This window comes from Sceloporus undulatus, chromosome 3, assembly GCF_019175285.1.
Source record: "Sceloporus undulatus isolate JIND9_A2432 ecotype Alabama chromosome 3, SceUnd_v1.1, whole genome shotgun sequence".
NCBI classification, from domain to species: domain Eukaryota; kingdom Metazoa; phylum Chordata; class Lepidosauria; order Squamata; family Phrynosomatidae; genus Sceloporus; species Sceloporus undulatus.
In genome coordinates this window covers 175,404,733-175,425,315 of record NC_056524.1, presented here as the reverse complement: position 1 = coordinate 175,425,315, position 20,583 = coordinate 175,404,733, and the positions used below count along the sequence as shown (strand labels likewise).

Below are 20,583 nucleotides of genomic sequence, written 5' to 3'. Positions count from 1 at the left end.
TGGTAGAGACGTTTGAGTGGAGGACTGCAACTCTAGGAATGAAGGCTCAAATTCTTGCTTAACCATGGAAATCCACAGAGTGACTTTGAGCAAGTCACAGGTAACACCCAGTGCCAGAATGCCTTTCAGTTTGGGCACTTAGTCCTTCTACAGGATAACAAATGGACTTACAAGTATCACTGTGATGTGCAATGAACTTAAGCTGCTGGAGATGAAATCACAGATCTGTCATGCCCCTTTGCATCATTCATGAATAGATATGTCAACACTAGTGGCCTCACTTGCAGCATCACTATTTTTTTAAAAGAAAACATTTTTCCTATTCATTTAGGGTTTCTAGTCTATTTCTTCCATGGCCATCAAGTTCACCAAACTACAGCACAAAGTAGAAGCAGCAACGCCCAGAGCTTTAGTTCCAGCTCTACTATGATCATCATTGCTCTATGTCTGTCATCATTGCTACATGTGAATGCTACTTCTAAGGATAAATAATATAATAATAATAATAATAATAATAACAACAACAACAACAACAACATACAGTCCGAAATTCAGTAGCCATACATACAACAGAAGATTTCCCTCCCCCCCCCCAATGTATTTATTAAGAAGATTGCAGTAAAGGGAATGTCATCCTGAATTATTTAATACTTTTATTAATTAATAATACCAATAGTAATTAGCCTTATTACTATAACCCAGCTAATAGTAATAAACTTTTCATATATAAAAATCTTCTAGATTCTTAAAATGAATACCTCCTGGTTGTGACAGCCTATTATTATTTAATCAACTAAAGTCAGACCCTTTAAAGAATGTGTCAGTGAAGATAAATGCTAGGAGATTTTGAGAGTTCAGCCTTGTAACTAAGTACTCAGCTAAGGCATTTAATAGTTGCTTCCTGGATAATAACAACTGATTTCTGGAAAGTTCTAGTCAGTGGTTGAAATATAGGGGAACAGAACCATCATTCTTTTGTAATGTGTTACTTAGCTACTGGTTTGAGAAGGGTATGCTAGGATGGGGACTAGAGTTTGCAGATTTCAGCAACTGGCCCTTCTTGAGTTCTCAGGCTGAGGGGGAGGAATCTCAAGGCAAGTGCACTGCCTTGATAAATGTGTGTATATACATATCTGTCAGATTTGGTACGTTTTCTTTGAAAGACATCTTCTACATAACTGTGATTAATGCTTAAGTTATCATGATTAAGGGAGTCATCAGGAGCTGCCTCTTGTCGTATCAGGAAGGCCTGAATCTTGTGCTATCATAAACTGCCATCCCTCAGTTTCACGTTTTGGCCTTGAAATCTCAGGATCTGAAATAGTCCTGACTTTATGATCCTCATGCAGACATCATTTCACTAAATTTGGTGAGAGGTAGGATATGGTGTATGGGAAATTCATGAAGGGCTATCATTTACTTCCTGCCACAATTTGAGCACTACTCCTGAGTTCTTTATATTTGACTTGCAAGAATAGGAACTAACTACTTGAAAAATAGGAATGAACTACTTATTTTACCTGAGTCACACCTCATATTTTCAGTCAATGAAATAAATGAAAATGGTCCTTTTCCCCTCTCCAGAATTTTTTGTATTATCCACTCAGACTGAATTGGTGAAATCTGTAGTTTCCTTTGCTCAAGTTTCCTGAATCTTAGAGAATAACAATGGAAGTACAAGGACAGATGAAGCAAATGGAAGGAGAGCAGCAGCAGTGGCTAAGAAATGAACAGGCAAGGATATCAAAAGGTCAGCAACTTAAGAAAAATGAGATGGACTAGGAATAGGAGATGTTTAAATGTAGTGGTTCAGGAGAATGTAGAGGTAGGGGAGTCCGCTGGAGCTAGATAGATGTGTCTTGAAAGAAAAGAAAAATTTGGAGAGTACAGGGCAGTGGAAGCAACCTGGTCAGAAGTTGTAGATATGTAGAAACCTGGAGTTATGGTCAAACAAATATCCAACTGTAACTCTCTAATAAGAGGGAGGGAGGAAAAGACTCCATCTAGCCCCCTAAATATCCATTTAAATAACTCAATTTAAATATCTCCTTTTCCTAGTCCATCCCATTTATCTTAAATTGTTGCTCTTTTCACATCCCTGCCTATTCACTTCTTAGCAGCTGCTGCTGCTGCTCTCCTTCCATTTGCTTCATCTGCCCTTGTACTTCCATTGCAGTGGAAGCTGCAATTAGAGAGATATGGCAAAAAATAAATCACCAGGAACAGAATCCCGTGGATGGCCAAGAAAACAAACTGACGGGTCCTACAGCACACCAAGTCAGAATCCAAGATGGCAAAACTGAGGCTGTCATACTTTGGACACATCATGAGAAGGGAGGATTCACTAGAAAAAACAATAATGCTAGGAAAGTTGGAGGGAAGTAGAAAAAGAGGAAGGCCACATGCCAGATGATTGGACTCTATTAAGGAGAATGTGGTTATCAGTTTACAAGAGCGATGCAGAACAGTGGAGGAAAGGGAGTCTTGGAGATGTGTCGTCCATAGGGTCACGGTGAGTCGAGATCGACTCGAGCGCAGTTAATAACAACAGCAGCAAAAGGTCTTTAATAACTATAGTTTGACAGGACTGGTGCAAAGACCTGCTAGAGCCTTGATGAAATAAGCAATTCATTTGGATTTTGTTACCCTTACCCTTATTCTGTTGTTTCTATGTTGTTGTTGTTGTTGTTGTTGTTGTTGTTGTTGTTATGTGCCTTTAAGTTGTTTCTGACTTATGGCAATTCATAGGGGTTTTCTTGGCAAGCCTCTTCAGAGGGGGTTTGCTATTCTCTCCTCCGAGTGTGACTTGACCAGGGTCACCCATTGGGTTTCATGGTGAGATGAGGATTTGAACACTGTTCTCCAGAGTCATAGTCCAACACTCATACCACTACACCACACTGACCCTTCATGGGTTGCATTGTACTGCAGAAACAGTCCAGTCTGATACTACTTTAACTGCCATGACTCAGTCCTATGGAATTATGGGATTTGTAGTTTGCTGTAGCACCAGAGCTCTGATAGAGAAGGCTAAATGTCTCATAAAACTATAGTTCCCAGAATTCCATGGCACTGAATCATGGCAGTTAAAGTGATGTCAAACTAAATTATTTCTGCAGTGTCAATGCAGCCTTAGTTGCCTAAGTAAATTCTCCCCTATTTTAAATGCCTCCATTCACAGAGTGGGGAGCTTCTGATTGCCATTGCCATCTAATTTTTTTTTCATTCCCATCATTCCAAATTTTAAAACTGCCATCAAAAGCAAGCAGGTGGGGTTTCTCAACTGTGATGAATTAAGCATATGACAATAATAAGCCAGTGGGGGATATTAAAAAGCCAACAGTGTTTCTGAACGAGAGATTCACTGAAACTATCCAAAAAGCACAGACACCCCTCTAGTCAAATACTGGAACTGATACTACAGGAGGTAATGGGATTGTCATGATGATCCCACAAAATCAACCCTTTTCATTGGAGCTATTTACTTTTCAATACACGTGAACAGTTGCTGCCTAGCTTCTATCATACCCATAAATAAGAAAAAGAGAATGCTGCCAAATTATTTCATATTCTCTCTTTCCAGTTCCTATTTCAGAACTCATAGCCATAAATTCACATTCATTTGAAATGTAATTGGTTTGAGCTGAAATAGAAGAAATTACACAGTCTTCATACAAATTTAGCAAAATATTAATAATACATATTTAGCCAGGAATGTCCATACAATATTGCTACAAATAAGTACTCTGTATTTGCTGAGGCAAAACTGAGTTCTTGCCCTTTCTGCATCAGGCTTTTACCATAGATTAGTGCCAATTTAAAAAAGCACTTGTGAGGAGCATCTCAGCTGATCTGTACTATCTTGCCTGCATGCAAATATATGTGCAAGGACATTTGCTGTCACAACTGTACTGTTCTGAAAGCTTGTCATGAAGACCAGTTTATCTGCAGGAGAAAATGTGAAACACACTTAGCCTTGAGGCAATTGTGACTGGCCTTGGGAGAGATGATAATAGCATGGTAATTTCAGCTTTAAGTTGGCGTAGCTGTTGAAGTTGTAAGGACAAGGTTAGCCAGTGGAGTTATTTTTCTACTTGACCTTTCTTTGAACTAAAATCAATATAAGTCCAGAAATCAGATGGTTTTATTCATGTATTTTTAAAACCATCTTGTTGCATAGTTCTGGGCACTTGGTAGGTGGCAGTGTCAGACTATACCATTCAACAGCACTCATGTAACTCTCATGTAACTGGAACTTCTCTTTAACTAATACAGTCATTTTCAAGCATGTGGGCATTTACATGCACAGGCTGATATATTTTCAAAACTATCTACCAGGGTCCTCCTCCCTCCTTTGATTATAGTTTGGTGACAACTTTCTCTGATACACATACATCTGGAAAAGGGGGAGAATCAAACCCTAGTGGATGCAAGGCCATTAAGATTCTGGAGAACATTCAAACTCAGGGGAGCTAGCTACCCACTTTAAACAATGGATTTGTCTTAGGTTTTTACACCTTTGGACAGCCAATATTCCTGGAGTCATTAATTCCTCATTTCTTATTTCCACATTCCAAAACATCTAATAAGTAAACAAACAAGCGAAACAACAACAACATGGAAACATATCAGGTGTAGCCATGTTAGCCATCCAGCAAAATACAACAGAATCCATAAAACACTGATACCTTTATTGGACCAAGTGAAATTCACAAAAGACATCATGCAAGCTTTGAAGCTTCACTGGCTTCAGCATCAGGCAAAGATGTTAAAATCATGCAGAAAAAGAAAAGTAATGATGGTAGACCCAAAGACCTACAATTTCACTCAGAAGTTATTTCTTTGGTCAGTTAAGATGGTCTGGTGGGACATTTAAGCAAGCAGAGGCCACTCGGTGGGGCTCGCCTCTACTGTCAAGATCCTGGTCCATGCCTTAGTGATCTCACAACTTGATTACTGTAACATCCTTCGGGCAGGGCTTCCTCTTTCTCACCTCCGTCCTTTAATTTCTTTTCAGCATTCAGCTGCACGCATTATAACATCCGCCCACCACTCTGACCATATCTCTCCTTTCCTGCATCCTTCACTGTGGCTCCCCCTCCCTTTCCGCATTCAGTATAAGGGGGCCCCCTCCTGCCCTCCTTACTTATCAGACCTTCTTTCTCCTTACCTTCCCACACAGGCCCTCCATTCTGGTAGTCAAGGTCTGCTGTCCCAACCCAGGATTTCCTCTGCCCCATCTCAGATTCGCCCCTTTTCACTCACTGCCCCTCACTCCTGGAATCTTCTTCCCCTGCGAACAAGTGCCATCACTTCTTTAACCAGCTTCAAAACAGAGTTGAAGACCATCCTGTTCAGAGAAGCGTTCCCAGGCCTTGCATAATTGTTGCTTGCCTCCCTGGATGAAGATTAACCATCCATTACAAAGCCAAGCCCTCCCTCCAGTCCACCTGCCTTGGTCCAGGCCTTGGAGGTAGAGAGGAACTGCTGGACCTCATCCCCTGCCCCACCACTACTCCCTTCTCCTTTTGTGTGGTGTCTTTTTAGATTGTAAGCCTGAGGGCAGGGAACCGTCTAAAAAAACTGTATGTACAGCGCTGTGTCAATTTACAGCGCTTTATAAATAAAGGTTGTTAATAATAATAATAATAATAATAATAATGACAAATGGGAATAAAAGACAGGCAATGACATATCAAATCCATGATTATCATGGAATAGTATTGCTCCCCTAATATAAGGAAATTATCACACTGCCCCTTTTCATCCTTCTCTCCTGACCTAGGCACAGGCAGAAATGTTTTAAGCATGGATTTTATCACATGTTTCTGTGCCAAAGCTGGAGGCATGCCGTACCTGATCATAGCATCCCTTATCCAATCCGGACTTCTCTGGTGTTTTTTGAAAGAATGGGATTTTTCCATTCTTTGCAAAGTATGGGAGAAGTCTGCATATTGTATGGGATGCCATGATCGGATACAGGATGCCTCCAGCTTGAAGACAGAGGTGTGCAATAAAATCCATGCTTAAAAGGTTTGAGCTCATGCCTAAGTCAGGAAGGAAGGACAAAAAAAAGCAGTGCAATAATCTCCTAAAATACAGTAATGTAAATAATAACGTCATTCCTGGAAAAATCTCAGCAATTTGTAAGACAGTTTGCTCTTTCAAATACAAAGCAAAACTGAAAATGGATGGAGATTTTAATTAACTCACTTTCTATATTTTAGAACTAAGTCATTTATTTTAATGTAGAATTCACCACTAGATCTTAAAGGTAGGCAGAGTTTCAGGCACCACAAATATACATATTTATACAAAAAACAGCTGGGGTAAAAATTATCCCAACAAATCTACTACATTTTGCCAGTGCGATTTTTTTTTTAACCCACACAGAGTCTAATGTATAAAGACAAAAATGGCTCTTACCCTTTTGGGCTAAAACATGATGTTAAGGAGCTGGTGACAGTGCTTGGATAAGAAACTAACCAACTTCCTAATCGAAGGTGGGAAGGCAGGAAGTGCATGATCGCTTAACCCTGCCCAGGGAGACCCAAGCAGGGATAGTGATGTAGTGTAAAACAAACATGGCAAGACCTAGTACAGACACAGAGAGTTCACCTTAAAGCAGCAGACCAATGAGTCTGAAGAAATTCTGCATACAGATAAGGTACTGAAGGATTGACAGCAGGGAAACTAAAGTGCAAGCCAAGAAGTCACAAAATTCCTTGTGCAAGCAAAGGCAATAAAAAGCATGTAGGTGAAAGACAATTACGTGTTAGAGGCACACAGAGTGTAGCCACACTGCAGAATGAAAGCAGGTTGACACCACTTTAACTGCCAGAACATGTCCTACAGAATCCTGATATTTCAAGTTTGGTGAGGGGGAAATACAGTGTAAATCATTTTCTGGCCCTCAGAGAACAATTGCACCTGAGTGTCTGGGGAGGAGATAATGAAGATGAAAAATTCAGTATCTTTCTTTTGCTTACCACCTTTGGTCTAGCAGGTGTTCAAAACATATTGCCTCCCTGGAACTATATGCAGGACATGCTGCAACCTTGAGGGGAGAAGGAGCTGTCGCTGCCATTTTCTTACTAATTTTCATATCTTCCTCCTCCCACAACAGGAACAGGGAGGCAAAGTAGCTGGCTTGCAGCACTGTGACTACCTGGCTGCCCAGCAGCCTGGTTCCCCATAGCAGCCAACTTTCCTAGTGATTTCACTCTAAACCAGGAGTTCCCAACCTTGGGTGTGAGATGGAATTTCAGGAGGAATGCCAAAGAGTGGCTTATGTCGTTCAGTGACAAGTCTTGAGTCATCACTCTTCTTTTCTAAATAAATTAGAATCTAATTGCTCAATTTAGGCATGGAACAGACTGTCCAAAAAGGATGGTCTCCCGGTTAGTTTTGGTCCACAGGGAAGCAGCAGCCTCCAAACTGTGGGACTTCCCCGCAGACCAAAAAGAACCCGCAAAAAGTCGGTTCTTCTTGCAACACCATTATGACATCTCAGTGCACCAATGGTGCACTCGTGACATCATAATGGCGCTGTGACGTGCAGACGCTATGTGTCCAGCATGTAACAATGGCAGTGCCCATTTGTACAAGGCACCGCCATTTTGACGCCCTCGTCACGTGTAAGGGGCGAAGGGCGTCTAGAAGCGCCGCCCCTTGCATGTGATGAGGACATCCTATCCTGTCCATCTGGACCAGGCCTAAGAGTTGCATTTTATGCATTGAGTTAAAAGCTTTTTTAAAAAACAACAACAATGTGTTCCCCTGCTGTGTTGTATGTGACTCAATTTGTGGTTCAAAAAATTAGAAACTAGATTTTTACACCTTCAAATGTGTATTACTTTTGTAGAAAGTGAGAACATTAATCAAACATTCCCTGTAGTGTGGAAGATAGAAAAGGTGGGGAACCACTGCTCTAAACATTCCTACAGGTTGCTGTTATAATGAAGTATGCTTTGTCTTCTGCTGAATTACCCGTAATCCTTTATCAAGAATTGTATTCAAAAACCATACTAAGAATGACTCTACCATGTTTTTGTGTGTATTCCACCATCTTTTCTTAACTTTTCAAACTTCTCAAGCTTGTAGCCTTGTTTCAGATTATTATTTCATCTTATTTTTCTCCCAATTCTAATTGCATACTCAGAAAGCTGGAGGTGGGGATGTGTGTCTTGTCTAAATATTACGTATGGAGAGGTGATCACTTTAGGCAGCAGATGTTAGTTTCAAGGAAGATGAAGTAACAGTTATCTAGCTGTTGACCACTTCTGGAGAACAAAGCTACATTTTCAGGTAGCTGGCCCTGTATGCTTTAAGGTAATCTATGGCACCCAGGGGAGTGGAGGTTTTCAGGCTATCACATACTTGTTCAACCATTACTTAGTTCGTTACTGAAATAGGTTTCACTGGTCCAATTAGAACTGAGCCAGTCTGCAATAGGTAGATTTCATAATACAATAACAGTTACTGGGTCATATTTTGCCACATGCTAGAACTGTTGCATATGCAGTGTCTTAACTACTATTGGATAAAAGACCTACTCTTTCCAGATAATCATTTATAAATAATGAATGTAGCAATACCTATAACTGTGTTTCTTAAGGAAACCATTATCTGCTGAATGAAGCATCAGTTAAACATCTTAGGTATGATAATTGTGGCCCTCTGTATTTGTTCAGGGAACTGATGGTAGAAATGTGTAGTTTGTGAAGACATGTTAAACAGACACTAATCCTCTTTGCATAGTCTCCTACCCTGAAGCCTCACCATTCAACAACAGAACAATATACAGATTAACATGGAAATCACTCCTCCCTACACAGGATCACAATATATATATCATCCTACTCTCTTCCTTGCCAGCATTCTCTGAAGATGCCAGCCACAAATGCTGGTGAAATGACAGGAATAAACTTTTCTAGAACATGGCCACATAGGCTGAAAACCCCACAAAAAACTATGGATGTCAGCCATGAAAACCTTCAACTTCACATGGGAACTCTTTTTAAACATTTCCCATCTGAATGATCATTCAAAAGCTGATCATTCCTCACCCTTTGTCTTGGTATTCTACATAAACTAGCTTATTTTTGTTTAAAAATGGAAAAAATATTGATGCACCTCAAACTTAACAGAGACTATATAAAGAAGTATAAGAGAATGGTCTGTACAGTGGAACTATTGGGATTAACAATCCACTACTTTTCTCTTTAGAAGTCAAGAACCAACTCAATTTCCATTAACCTCTAACTACAGTCGGAGAACATATGTTCTGCCCACTCTTGATTTTCCCTTCATCTTTTAAAAAATACTTCCCAAAAACAGGTTCTTCTCTCATCTGGTGGCTCTCCCAACCTCCTGCAACAAGATATGTAATATGCATGTATTGAGTCTACCTACATGCTCCTCAGATTAACTGAAAATTGTAAAAGTCTTGCTTCAGCAGAGAGTAGATTTAAAAAGCATAGCAGCCACATTGACTAATTTTAAAATGTATACATAAAATGTCAGCAGTATTCTGCAAGTGAAATAAAGGATGGAACAGTAATTTCTTAATGGAAACAGTGTTGTGTACATAACAATTAATCAGTGTTAAAGAAATATTTAACTACCAGTCTAGCTGGCTGCCTAATGTAAGAGGGGTGAGGTGGGGAATACTATCCCTTACTGCACACAGCAAAATGCCTTGGATTGGCCCTGAGAAGAAAAACAGATTTTTGCTGTTCATCCTTCATAACAGAACTATTTGGTTTTCTGTCACTTGACAAATGTATGTTGCTATGAATATGCATAGTGTCATACAGTTCTGCTGCCAAAGTACCCAGCAGAGCTAAAAGAACAACATAAATCAATGACTTTAAAGCACACACATGCACGCGCACACACACACACACAGCTGAATTAACATCCATGTCAGTAAATCAGCTCAGCACAATAGAAGCAGGATGGAGTACTAGTGAGATAGCACCTTGATTTCATGGACATCTGACATGGAAGTGGGAGTGAGAAAAAAAACTGGATTTAGAAAAAGGCTGTACATATTCCCTATATCCAAGAAAATATAGCCACAAATGCAGTCTTGCATTAACTTTACTAAAAATGGGCTGACCTGGGTTTCACAGGGGAAGGAATAGTGAAGTGCAACCCACAAATCATAAACTTTTAGTCAATGAAACAGTAATCCTTGCCCTGGAAAAGCTGACGTTCCTATGAAAAATGAGTATGCATGGAGTGACTTTCCTTTTCTGTTGCTACATCCCTGTCTTATCTCTCATTGCATAACTTTATATTGAAAGCTTATGGAGGCAAGAGGCTTATCTCTTTTGATCATGGCACAATGTAGATAACTAACAAGAATGGGTAAATCGCAACATGAAGTCTTTGTCCCAGTGCAACCACTAGGGGTATGGTTAGGCAGTTGCCTTACAGAACTACAGGACAAGCAAGCTGGAAAGGATGTCAGACTATGCAATTCAGCCTTTTCCTCTATATCAGAAAGCACATCCCACAGTGCCAGGTTCTGTGTATATTGTCGCTCCTAAACAGTCACAACCCTGCCAGACATATTTTCTGAATGCATTTTACTGAAAATACATCCAAGCACAAGAGACCTGCTCAAAACTTTAATCACTTTCAAATACAATTTTCATACTGACAACACAGATATTCAAATATAAACAAAGACTCCTTCTTTGTGTTAGGATGCAAACGAGCAGAACTATATAGTACCACATCACTTAACAAATGAATATTGCTATGAATATGCACAATGTCATACAGATACTAAAAGGAAGCAGAAGCAGCTTTAATTGAGTAACTCAGACAGTACCCCATGGTTTTTTTTTTCTCTCTGCATGTTCTTATGCAGAAACTAAGGCCCTGTACAAACAGACAAGAAGGGGCATCAAGACGCCACCCCTTTCTGCCCCAGATCAGTGCCACGGCAAACACACGTCATGGCACCGATCTGGCCTCCTCAGAGCACAAGAAGGAGCCAGTTTTTCCAGCTCCTTTTTGTGCCTGTGAAGCGGCACCATAGGTGCTGCCAAGCAGCTTGATCATGGCTTGAACTTTCAGTAACTGAGCAGGTCTGTTGAAGATAAGGAGTGTTGGAGATGTCTCATTCACAGGATTGCCAGAGATTGAAGTCAACTTGAAGGCAGTTACCAACAGACATCCAGGCTGCTCCCTGTTATATCATTAGGGCCATCTTTAGGACCAAGCTTTTGGACCTGAAATCTCTATTCCTAGGATGGCCTTGACCTGACATCTCTATAACCAGGTCAAAAATATTTAAGCACTAGGCCTGGATAGCACAAGGTATTACAACTGGTATCTTCAAAATATCTTGTTTACACCATCATTTTCCACCACTTTTTTCAAAATAATGGGCATTGGTCTCTCTGTTCTCCATTTTCAATGTCAGCCTGTTCATGCAATTTAGGACTGCTCTTCTCTACACAATACACAGCATTTCCTGTTTTTACTTATTAGTAGAGATAGATGGTCTGTGAAATGAGCACAGGTTGCCAGAAAACTTCACACAACTATCACCTTCTTTTCTTTTGTGGTTTCCTTTACAAAGTTCATGGTCCCATGTCCAAACAATTTATCTTTTGGACAGATTTCTCTCAGATAAGTATTGCCAACTCTAAGCTCAAAGCAAATCCATCTTATTATTCATTATGTGAATCAAAGCATCATTCACACTGTCTCAGTCACAGACATCTGGCAGGAAAATAAAAACCAACCTCCATATGCATTGCCAGCCAAACGGCTTTGCTCATGTTTGTGCTGGCAAGCATTTGCACAGGCAATATGAGATGCACTGGTTAGCAGGCAGCCATCCCTTCTCATCTGATTAGCCCTAGCAACATGACTCAGATGTTCCCAAAATGAGGCAAATAGGAAAAGTGTCCCTCCAATACTTTCAATATACATTTGCAATAGTGACACGAGAAAACACAGCAGCATGAAGTGCTCTGTGACCAGCCACAGAATGGGAAATCTCATGATTTTCTTGGTTTTCATTCACACTTCTGGATCAAAATTTAGGAATCTGTTTTCATACACCTGAACCTTGAAGCTTTGCCATCCCAATTCACTTCTTCTGTAACATTCTTTAACTCTAGATAAAGGTTAAAGTTCTCCTTTGACAAGGTTTTCATGTCTGACTGTAGGAGGAGGTGCTCATCTCCATTACTAAGCTAAGAGCCAGCATTGTTAAAGACAACTCTGTTATCATGTAGCCAGCATGACTGTGCAAAATGCTGTTACCATCCCACCAAAATGGTACCTAATTATCTACTTGGACCTTTATATGCTTTCGAACTGCTAGGTTGGCAGAAGCTGGGACTAGTGATGGCAGGCACGTAGCCAGAATTTTAGGAAGGGGGGGTCCAGACTAAGTGCCGCCATTATATTGGGGCTTGGGTGCGGCAGCACAGCAGCACACATCATTCATTTTTCTAATGGAAGGGGGGGTCCGGACCCCAAGAACCCCCCCCTTGGCTACGTCCCTGGTGATGGGAGATCAGTCCATCATGTGGCACTTGGGCCTCAACCTGCTGACCTTGCAATCATCAGAGACCGTGTCTTAAACACTGAGGCACCACATCCTTTCTTTAACTCGGTTGTGAACCATTTCCTTGCTATACTAGCAAAATGTTTTCTGTAGTCATGTGGTAGGCTTCTCCTTGATGGAGGCCATCAAACAGAGTCTGAGAGATGCAGTCCAACATCTAGAGATAGCTCATCATATTATTGATACCTTTTTTTATAAGTCCTTGATGTTCATATTCTTTGTAAAGTCTGTGTACTCTCCACAGAATCACTTTTGGTTAATTCTGTTTCAGCTAGTCTCAGATGTTCTAAAATTGGTGAAATAGTAACCAATGATGATCCATTTTCCATATATATATATATATATACACACACACACACACACACACACACACACACACACACACACACATTTGATAAAAGAATATGTGACCAATGTGTGTACACTCTCTCGGCATATAAGAGGCAGGATGTTTATGTCCCTGTAAATATAGAAGCAGTACAAAAACATGAAGTGTAATTTATAAGTGCTTCCTGTTGCAACAGAACTTATTAAAAACTTCAAAAGCCACTCTCAGTTATTATATTTTGTGGAGATACACAGACTTAATGAAACTGCATAACAAAAGGTTACCAGGGAAAGCTCTGAGAAAAGGCTGAATGACCAACTCTATTTACTCTATTAAATAATTGCATCATTCATCAGTGGACATCAAAACAACATATAGCAATTAAAAAGCAGCAGTCAAAATACAAATGAAATCTAATAAAATGAGGTCACTATGTGACATTAGATAACAATGCAATGAAATCTATTAAAAAGAAAGCACCATGTAATATAGTACAGTGACTATGATAAAACAGCTAGAAATCCAGAGAGCAGTTGTCTTGTATGTTAGAACTGCACAGCATGTGACAAACCACACTCAATGGAGGACACAATGTACTATGGCTTACCAGGAACTTGACATTTCCCATAACGTCCAACTATCCTGGTTTGGCAGGGACTGTCCTTATTAATCCTCTGTTGTCTCACCCTATAAGCTGCTTTTAAATGACCTACTTTCTCTGTCTTTCTCCTACTTTCCTTATTTGTCCACAGCTTACTTAAGTAGCTGAAACTGAGTTGAAAGTGCAAAAATTATTTGCATTCAATTAACTCAGTGCAGGAAGAGGTAAAGAAGGGGTGCCTTTGCCTCTTTGTAGGCAGAGGACAATGGATTCCTCCATGCTTCTTACCTACCTACCAAAATGTTCCTGATGCAAAAGCAGGAGACTTCTTGAAGAATCCATTGTTCTCTGCATATAAAGATGCCTGTGGCCTCACAGGAATAGAGACATATTGGATTGCAAAAAAGGAGACCTTGTTGACATGCAAATGGACTTTAAATTCCCTGGACTTTGCCCAGTTGCCACATGGCCAGAGGAGGAGGGGCCAGCCTGCTAAAGATACTCTCCCCATACCATCTTAACCAAGGACAAAAACAACAAAATACAGGCATCTTACTAACATCTCTATTTTTTCTCCTGTTTAGTATGTAACATCTTGTCTGATGAAGATGCCAGTGGAACTTCAAAAGCTTGCAACAAGTATATTGTGCATTTTGGTTGGCCAATAAAGGTATCACTGTTTGGTGGATAAATGCTTAAAGTTAAAGTTCACAGGGGGGAAAAACATGGAATTAGTTTACATAAAATGGGATGAGTGAACATGGCCAATGTATCTGTCAATGATCCTACACAGATACATACTCTTAGAAACCTACGTACTTACACTCACTTGATCTTAGCCAAAAGGCCAAGAAGAGATATATTTTTAAGAATACAGAAAAAATACTTTAAAAAATAGAGAACCTTATTTCAAAAACAGTTTCTTCTGTTAAAATATATTGTAAATCTGCTGAATATACATTCAATATCAATTCTTCATTAATTTCTAAAAGAATAATTCTAGAGGAATTGCAAAACATTTTTTTAAACTATTGTCAACAAAGAAGTCTTTACAGTATAATGCAAGTGTTTCTATTTTTTTAAAAAATCAGATATATCAACCAAGGGGTTGTTCACACCAGCAGGAAAGGCCAAGTTGGGGGCAGAGTCAGGGCGTAGCATCCATATGTCGCACGCGTTGGTTCTGCCACCAGGTCACCACACCACATCAACGCAGCTATCACACCCTTTGCAGGGTGCAAAAAGTATCGGTTTCTGCAGCTCCTTTTTGATCCCTGCAAAGGCCAGATCAGGTCTGTAATGTGCAGTTGCTGAAACCCTGACCTGGCTGTAAAAGGGGTGGCCTGCACAGCCCCCCAGACATCTATTTGTGATGAATGCACAAAAGACCAAGTAGTAGACTTAATATAATTAAAAATGATATAATATATTTAGCTAGATATAGATGGGTGACAGGAACTAAAATTAAATGAACTTTTATGTTTTCAAGAAGACAAAAAGGCTAAATGCAAAGGACAGTTGTACCAACAGTATACAGATAACATACGTATCTAAAAACTGGATGCATATTAGTTTTCACACTTCCTTGCAACTGCACAGTTGTAAAATACTGGTGAGACCTTACATTTGGAAAGGGTAACATAACCCACGGCGTGGATTTGTGATGAGTGATAATTTTGTTTCATTTAAAAATATGAACATGAGAAAAACTGAGACTCAATTATTCATTCCTCCCCCACCTCATATATGGTTTTCAGTCTTTGACTCTTGACATTCTGGATTTTAATCACCGTTTATTCAACCATATTAGGTTGAAATGTTGCCTTTTTTGTTCTGATTATAGCAGATACCATGGGGTACTCTATAATGTACAAAACTAGAAATTGGGGGGGGGGGAATCAATATTTTGAAAGCATTTATGAACATTTGCCACTTTTCTCTATAATAAAGATGAAAAAAACTTGATGTTTACAAATACAAATGCAGAAGAAAATAAGACGATTATTCCATCCCAATAAAAAGCAATCAAACAGTAATTAATAGAAAGGAGTTAATGATATTTTCATTGAATATCCTAATAATGATACTTTTATACTGTAGATTTTGCTTTGCAACTGACACCTGCTATCTATGCTTGATAGAAATAATAGATACAACATTTTGCTCAAAAATATCAAGACATTTAGGGAACTTAAAAGCTGTGAATAATTCTACACAGATCCCCAAATCCCTCCATAATTCTCCATCCCATTTAATAATAAAACTTAGCATGGGTGATCCTACAGCAACACAACATGCACCCACATACAGGGTCTGGGAAGAGATCAGCAACACTATTCTAGAAGACAAAGGAGTAAATAGGGAAACAGTGAGTAACCATAACTTTTATACTTGAAATTGTTATGATGCTTCACCACTTGGCATTATTGTAACATTATTAAACACTTATTTTATGCTCAGGGACAAATTTCCACTCCATTACTAAACTACTAAAGTGACATTTGCTTCTGCAGGATGAATTTTAATTTTGCCCACTGGTCTAAGTGACTACTGCAAATTATCTTGAATGTTTCACAATGCTCAGGTTGCTATAAGATGCCACCTTTTGACATTATAGCCAATTAGTGAGAAGGCCATATAATGAATGTGGATCTGAAGTACTGTTGATGATCTTAAATGATAAGTGCTATGGGCTGTAATTGATAGGGACAGCTGACACTACTACCTTTGATGATGGTGGTTTGTTGATCTAATAAAATAATATACAGTACATGGTTAAAGTCTGATGCATATCTGCTTATAGTAGCTGTATGAAAAAAACAACTAGCTAGGACTGGGCTTACATCAAACAGCACAAATAAGTTATTTGAAAAATAATTTTGCCTCTCTTTCTTTGCTCTGTAAAATGTCACATTCTAATTTGCTAATCTCTATTACAATGAACTGGGATTTAACCGCATGTCCCTGACTGTGTTAGAACTTTGTTAGGAGACAGCCATTCCTCCTCTACATGAAGGAGTGAAATGTTTTATCATATTTAGAAAAATTATACACAAATCAGTCTATCCATTGGAGGAATACATATATTATGTGTTTTCACACTGTTGGAAGTAGCTTTCCTATAACCCATTTGCAAGATTCTTACCATCTGTCTATATGTGGTCATCACTAAATGTTGGCTCCTTGTTTTAGAGGGCATGACCTCAGAGGATGCCTCTTTGGCTGAAGCAAACTCCTTCTTCTCACTTTTCTCTTACCTGTTCATTTGTATTCTGCCTTTGAAACCAATCTCTGCCTATGAGCCTAATTGTTACCACTGTTAAAGAGGGGAAAACTGGTGCAGACTGGAAGAAAGTAAGGCAAATGAAATCTGCTGAACTTTCTTCTCAGTGATCACTTTGTCAGGTTGGGTAGGTCAGACCTTGGAAAAGTTACTTTTAGGGACCATAGCTCTTAATCTGGATATTGACTTGAAGTTCTGGGAGTTGTTATCCACCAAAAAGTTACTTTTACAAGCCTTGGAGCAAGCAAGCTGTCACTGAGAGCAAAAAAGAAGAAGGAAAAAAAAGCAACCAAACCTTGGTCTGCAGTAGTTGATCATGCTCACCAGGGAAAGTGAGACTAGGTACTTGAATGGAAGTGGCTAATTATACTAATCCTGATACTGGTGGGCTCAAAGCCAGGTTGGGCTTGAATAGAAATGCTGCTTGTGTGACCTAGAACCTTCATGTGTATGAAGGCATGGATAATACTTTAAAAGACTGCACAAATTTTGTAATTAGTTTATAAATATGAAGAACAATACTTAGATAGGACAGTGGACAATCCATGACATTCAACGTGCACATGGTTTGGTAGTCTATCCTGTAAGGATTTTTATTTTATCTTTACATTTGATACCAGCCAGAAGAATTACTGTTTCAACAACATCCCCCACATGAGCCAACCAGTTTCTTACATTTTCAGTAATATGACTCAGGTAGTATAGAACTGCCATGACAAAAATGGTGATGTGATTAGTATTGGCTTTATGTACCTATGAAGATGCTGAATTATGCAGAAGAATGTGTAATGATCATTATATTCATCAGTGTTACTTTATGTGGATTCTTGCATATGCCTCTGAATGAGAAATGCATAAATGTATATTCTACCTCCCCCCAAAAAAAACCCTACATTTTTTCTTTATTTATTTTAAAGAGTAAATCACCCAAATGAATACAGAGCATGTACATATGTTCAAAATCACAATCTAAGAAAGCTACAAATAAAAAATATCATCACCATTAATTAAAGGGCATTAATAAACATAAATATTTTGACCCAATGCTAAAAAGATTATAATGTCGGACACCAGTTGAACATGTATGGAGCATGTTCCAATTTTACTGAGCACTCTTTTTTTAATATATACATAATTTAATTTCTGTACAGATATACTGAAAAAGGCTTCATCTGAAAATTCTAATTGCACTGAGATGTTGATATGACAAGAGGCAATCTCCCAGCCATTTGGTTCCAAGCTATTTAGGACTTGAAAAGTGGGCCGAAGCACATAAAATATTTATATTAAATTTTAATTTATTCAAATATTTATAGCATGCCCCATATTAAAAAAACAAACCTCTCAGGGTGACTTACAAATAACATAAAAAACAGCTGAATGGTACTAACCAGGGCTCAAGCTGGACTCAGGCTTGCATCCTTCTGAGCAGGTCGCTAAAATGAGTACCCAGCTTGCTGGGGGCAATTAGCTTACAGTTGTAAACCGCTTTGACACTGGTAGTTCAGTATGAAGCGGTATATAAATGAAGCTGCTTGTTTGTTTGTTTTTTAAATGTCATCACAAGTACCCTGATTTTGGACCAGAACCACATATCAAGACAATGTAATTAAGACTGACATTATATACCATTTATATGCTATACTGGCCAGCAGTTAAGCAGCTACATTTTGCACTAACTGTAGCTTCTGGGTCTTTTTTCAAGGGCAGCCCCACATAGAGTGCATTACAGTAGTATAATCAGGTGTTTACCAGTCCATGGATTCAGTAGTACCTTCAAGCTACAAACTTGTCCCTTTTTTTTTTTTTTTTTTGAAGTTTTCAACTCCATCCAGAAGACTAAACACGAACTTTCTTAACCTGAAAACCACACTTCCACAATGTCTTATCTCCTCAGGTTTTCACTTCAGCTGACTACCCCTTGTCCAAATCATCACCTTGTCTGCTGTATGATTATTATCAGTTTGTTACTTTGTGATGATATTTTACCTCTTCAGAATATTAAAAATATTGGGAGGACCATTAATTTTGCTTGATTTGCAAACATCCACCTACTAAACACATATGCTTAATAAAACGTTGTTGTGTGCTTTCAAGTCATTCCTGACTTGCGCTGATCCTATCATAGAGTTTTCTTGGCAGTTTTCTTCAGATGGGGTTTGCCAATAGGTTTTTTCACAGGTTCCTACAAGCCCTTACTTTCTTATGAATACAATAATCTGAACAAAGTTCAGGCATAACCATGTCCCGGATTGTCTTGAAGAACTGGCAAAGTGGAGAAGAGTTTCTTTGATTCTTCAGCGATACTGTGGGAAGGTGTTCAGTATTATACATTCATACTGTCTTTTATGCAAAACATACACTCAAATATCTATTAACCTTAAAAATGTTCATCATTACCATTGGACAATGTGCACAGGGAATTGTTTTTAAATAAAAAATATATATATCATCATCACTGTATTTTGACAACCCTTGAAAACAGTTTTAAAATACTGTATATACTCATGTATGTTGAGAAATTTTAGGAAAAATCAGCCCCCGAAACTGGGTTAACTTATTCATGGGTCAATGCAAGTATTGTACCTTAATTTTATAAAAATAGGAATCATCCCTTTCTCTGAGTGGCAAAAGGCAAGCGCTTAGTCCATCCCAGGAAAACCAAAAAGAAGTTCTCTGCTGCAGTGCCACTTCTGGTCTTTTTGTATGTCTAGGTGGGGAAATAGTGGCATACTTTGCAATCATTTCCCCCCTTTTTTCATCCTTACATGCTTTGTTGCATGCCACTCAGTTTTACCCTTTACTTATCCACAAGTTATCTCAAAATCCATTTTGGCAACAAAAATTGCTTTCAGCTTATAAATGTGGTTGACTTATAGTTGAGTATAAATGGTAATTTTTAAAATATGAATGTTTTTTAACTTTTGTTAAAAAGTTTTGCTTTTTAACGTTTGTCTTATCTATTGTTTTAAGTTTTGTTTTAACTCATATCAGGAGCTACTTTGGATAACATATTGGAAGAAAGGTTGGATATATATTAAAACCAGATTTTTAAAAAAAAGATAGGGTTGCACTTTATATAGTATAACATTCAATTTGTGGTTCCCTTTTGATGTTGTCTCCTCTTTCACAAATTCTGGACTTTGGAAAGACATGTTTAAATTTTAATCTGACTGAGCTTTTGGCATCCAGAGGATTGCTAGCTGTTTTGTTTATTTGTATTGGTATAATGTGTTTCATATGCTTAGTTAAAATTCAAATAAAAACAGATATAATTAATTAATATTTTGCACTGGATAATCAAGTCTTCACAATGAAAGGACACAAACCAAGCTCTTCTTATCTGCATGTCACATGTATTTTGTTGTTGGTAGCTGTCCTCGAGTCCACCCTGATTCATGGCGACCCTTTGGATGAGATATCTCCAAGACCCACTGTCCTCCACTGTTCTTGCAAATTCATACCTGCAACCTCTCTGATTGAGTCTAGCCATGTAGCATGTGTTGGTGGTGTTGTTAACTGCTCACGGGTTGATCTTGATCCATGGCAACCCTGTGGATGAGACATCTCCAAGACTCCCTGTCCTCCACTGTTCCGATTAGTTCCTGCAAACTCATACCAGTGACCTCCCCAATAATCCATCCATCTAGCAAGTGGGCTTCCTCTCTTTCTACTTCCCTTCAACTTTCCCAGCATTGTTTTTTCCAATGAGTTGTGTCTTCTTTTGATGAGTCCGAAGTACAACTGTCTAGGTTTTGTCATCTTGGCTTCTA

General features: G+C 38.8%; 1 long non-coding RNA gene across 1 annotated transcript in view; it reads right to left on the bottom strand.

Moving 5' to 3' along the window:
- The window catches only part of LOC121926419, a 33,783-nt gene extending 19,922 nt beyond the window's left edge, over positions 1 to 13,861 (bottom strand). The window contains exon 1 of the long non-coding RNA XR_006103013.1: positions 13,534 to 13,861. This is a non-coding gene — a long non-coding RNA (uncharacterized LOC121926419). The remainder of the gene's footprint in view (positions 1 to 13,533) is intronic.
- Between the last annotated feature and the right edge of the window lie 6,722 nt (positions 13,862 to 20,583).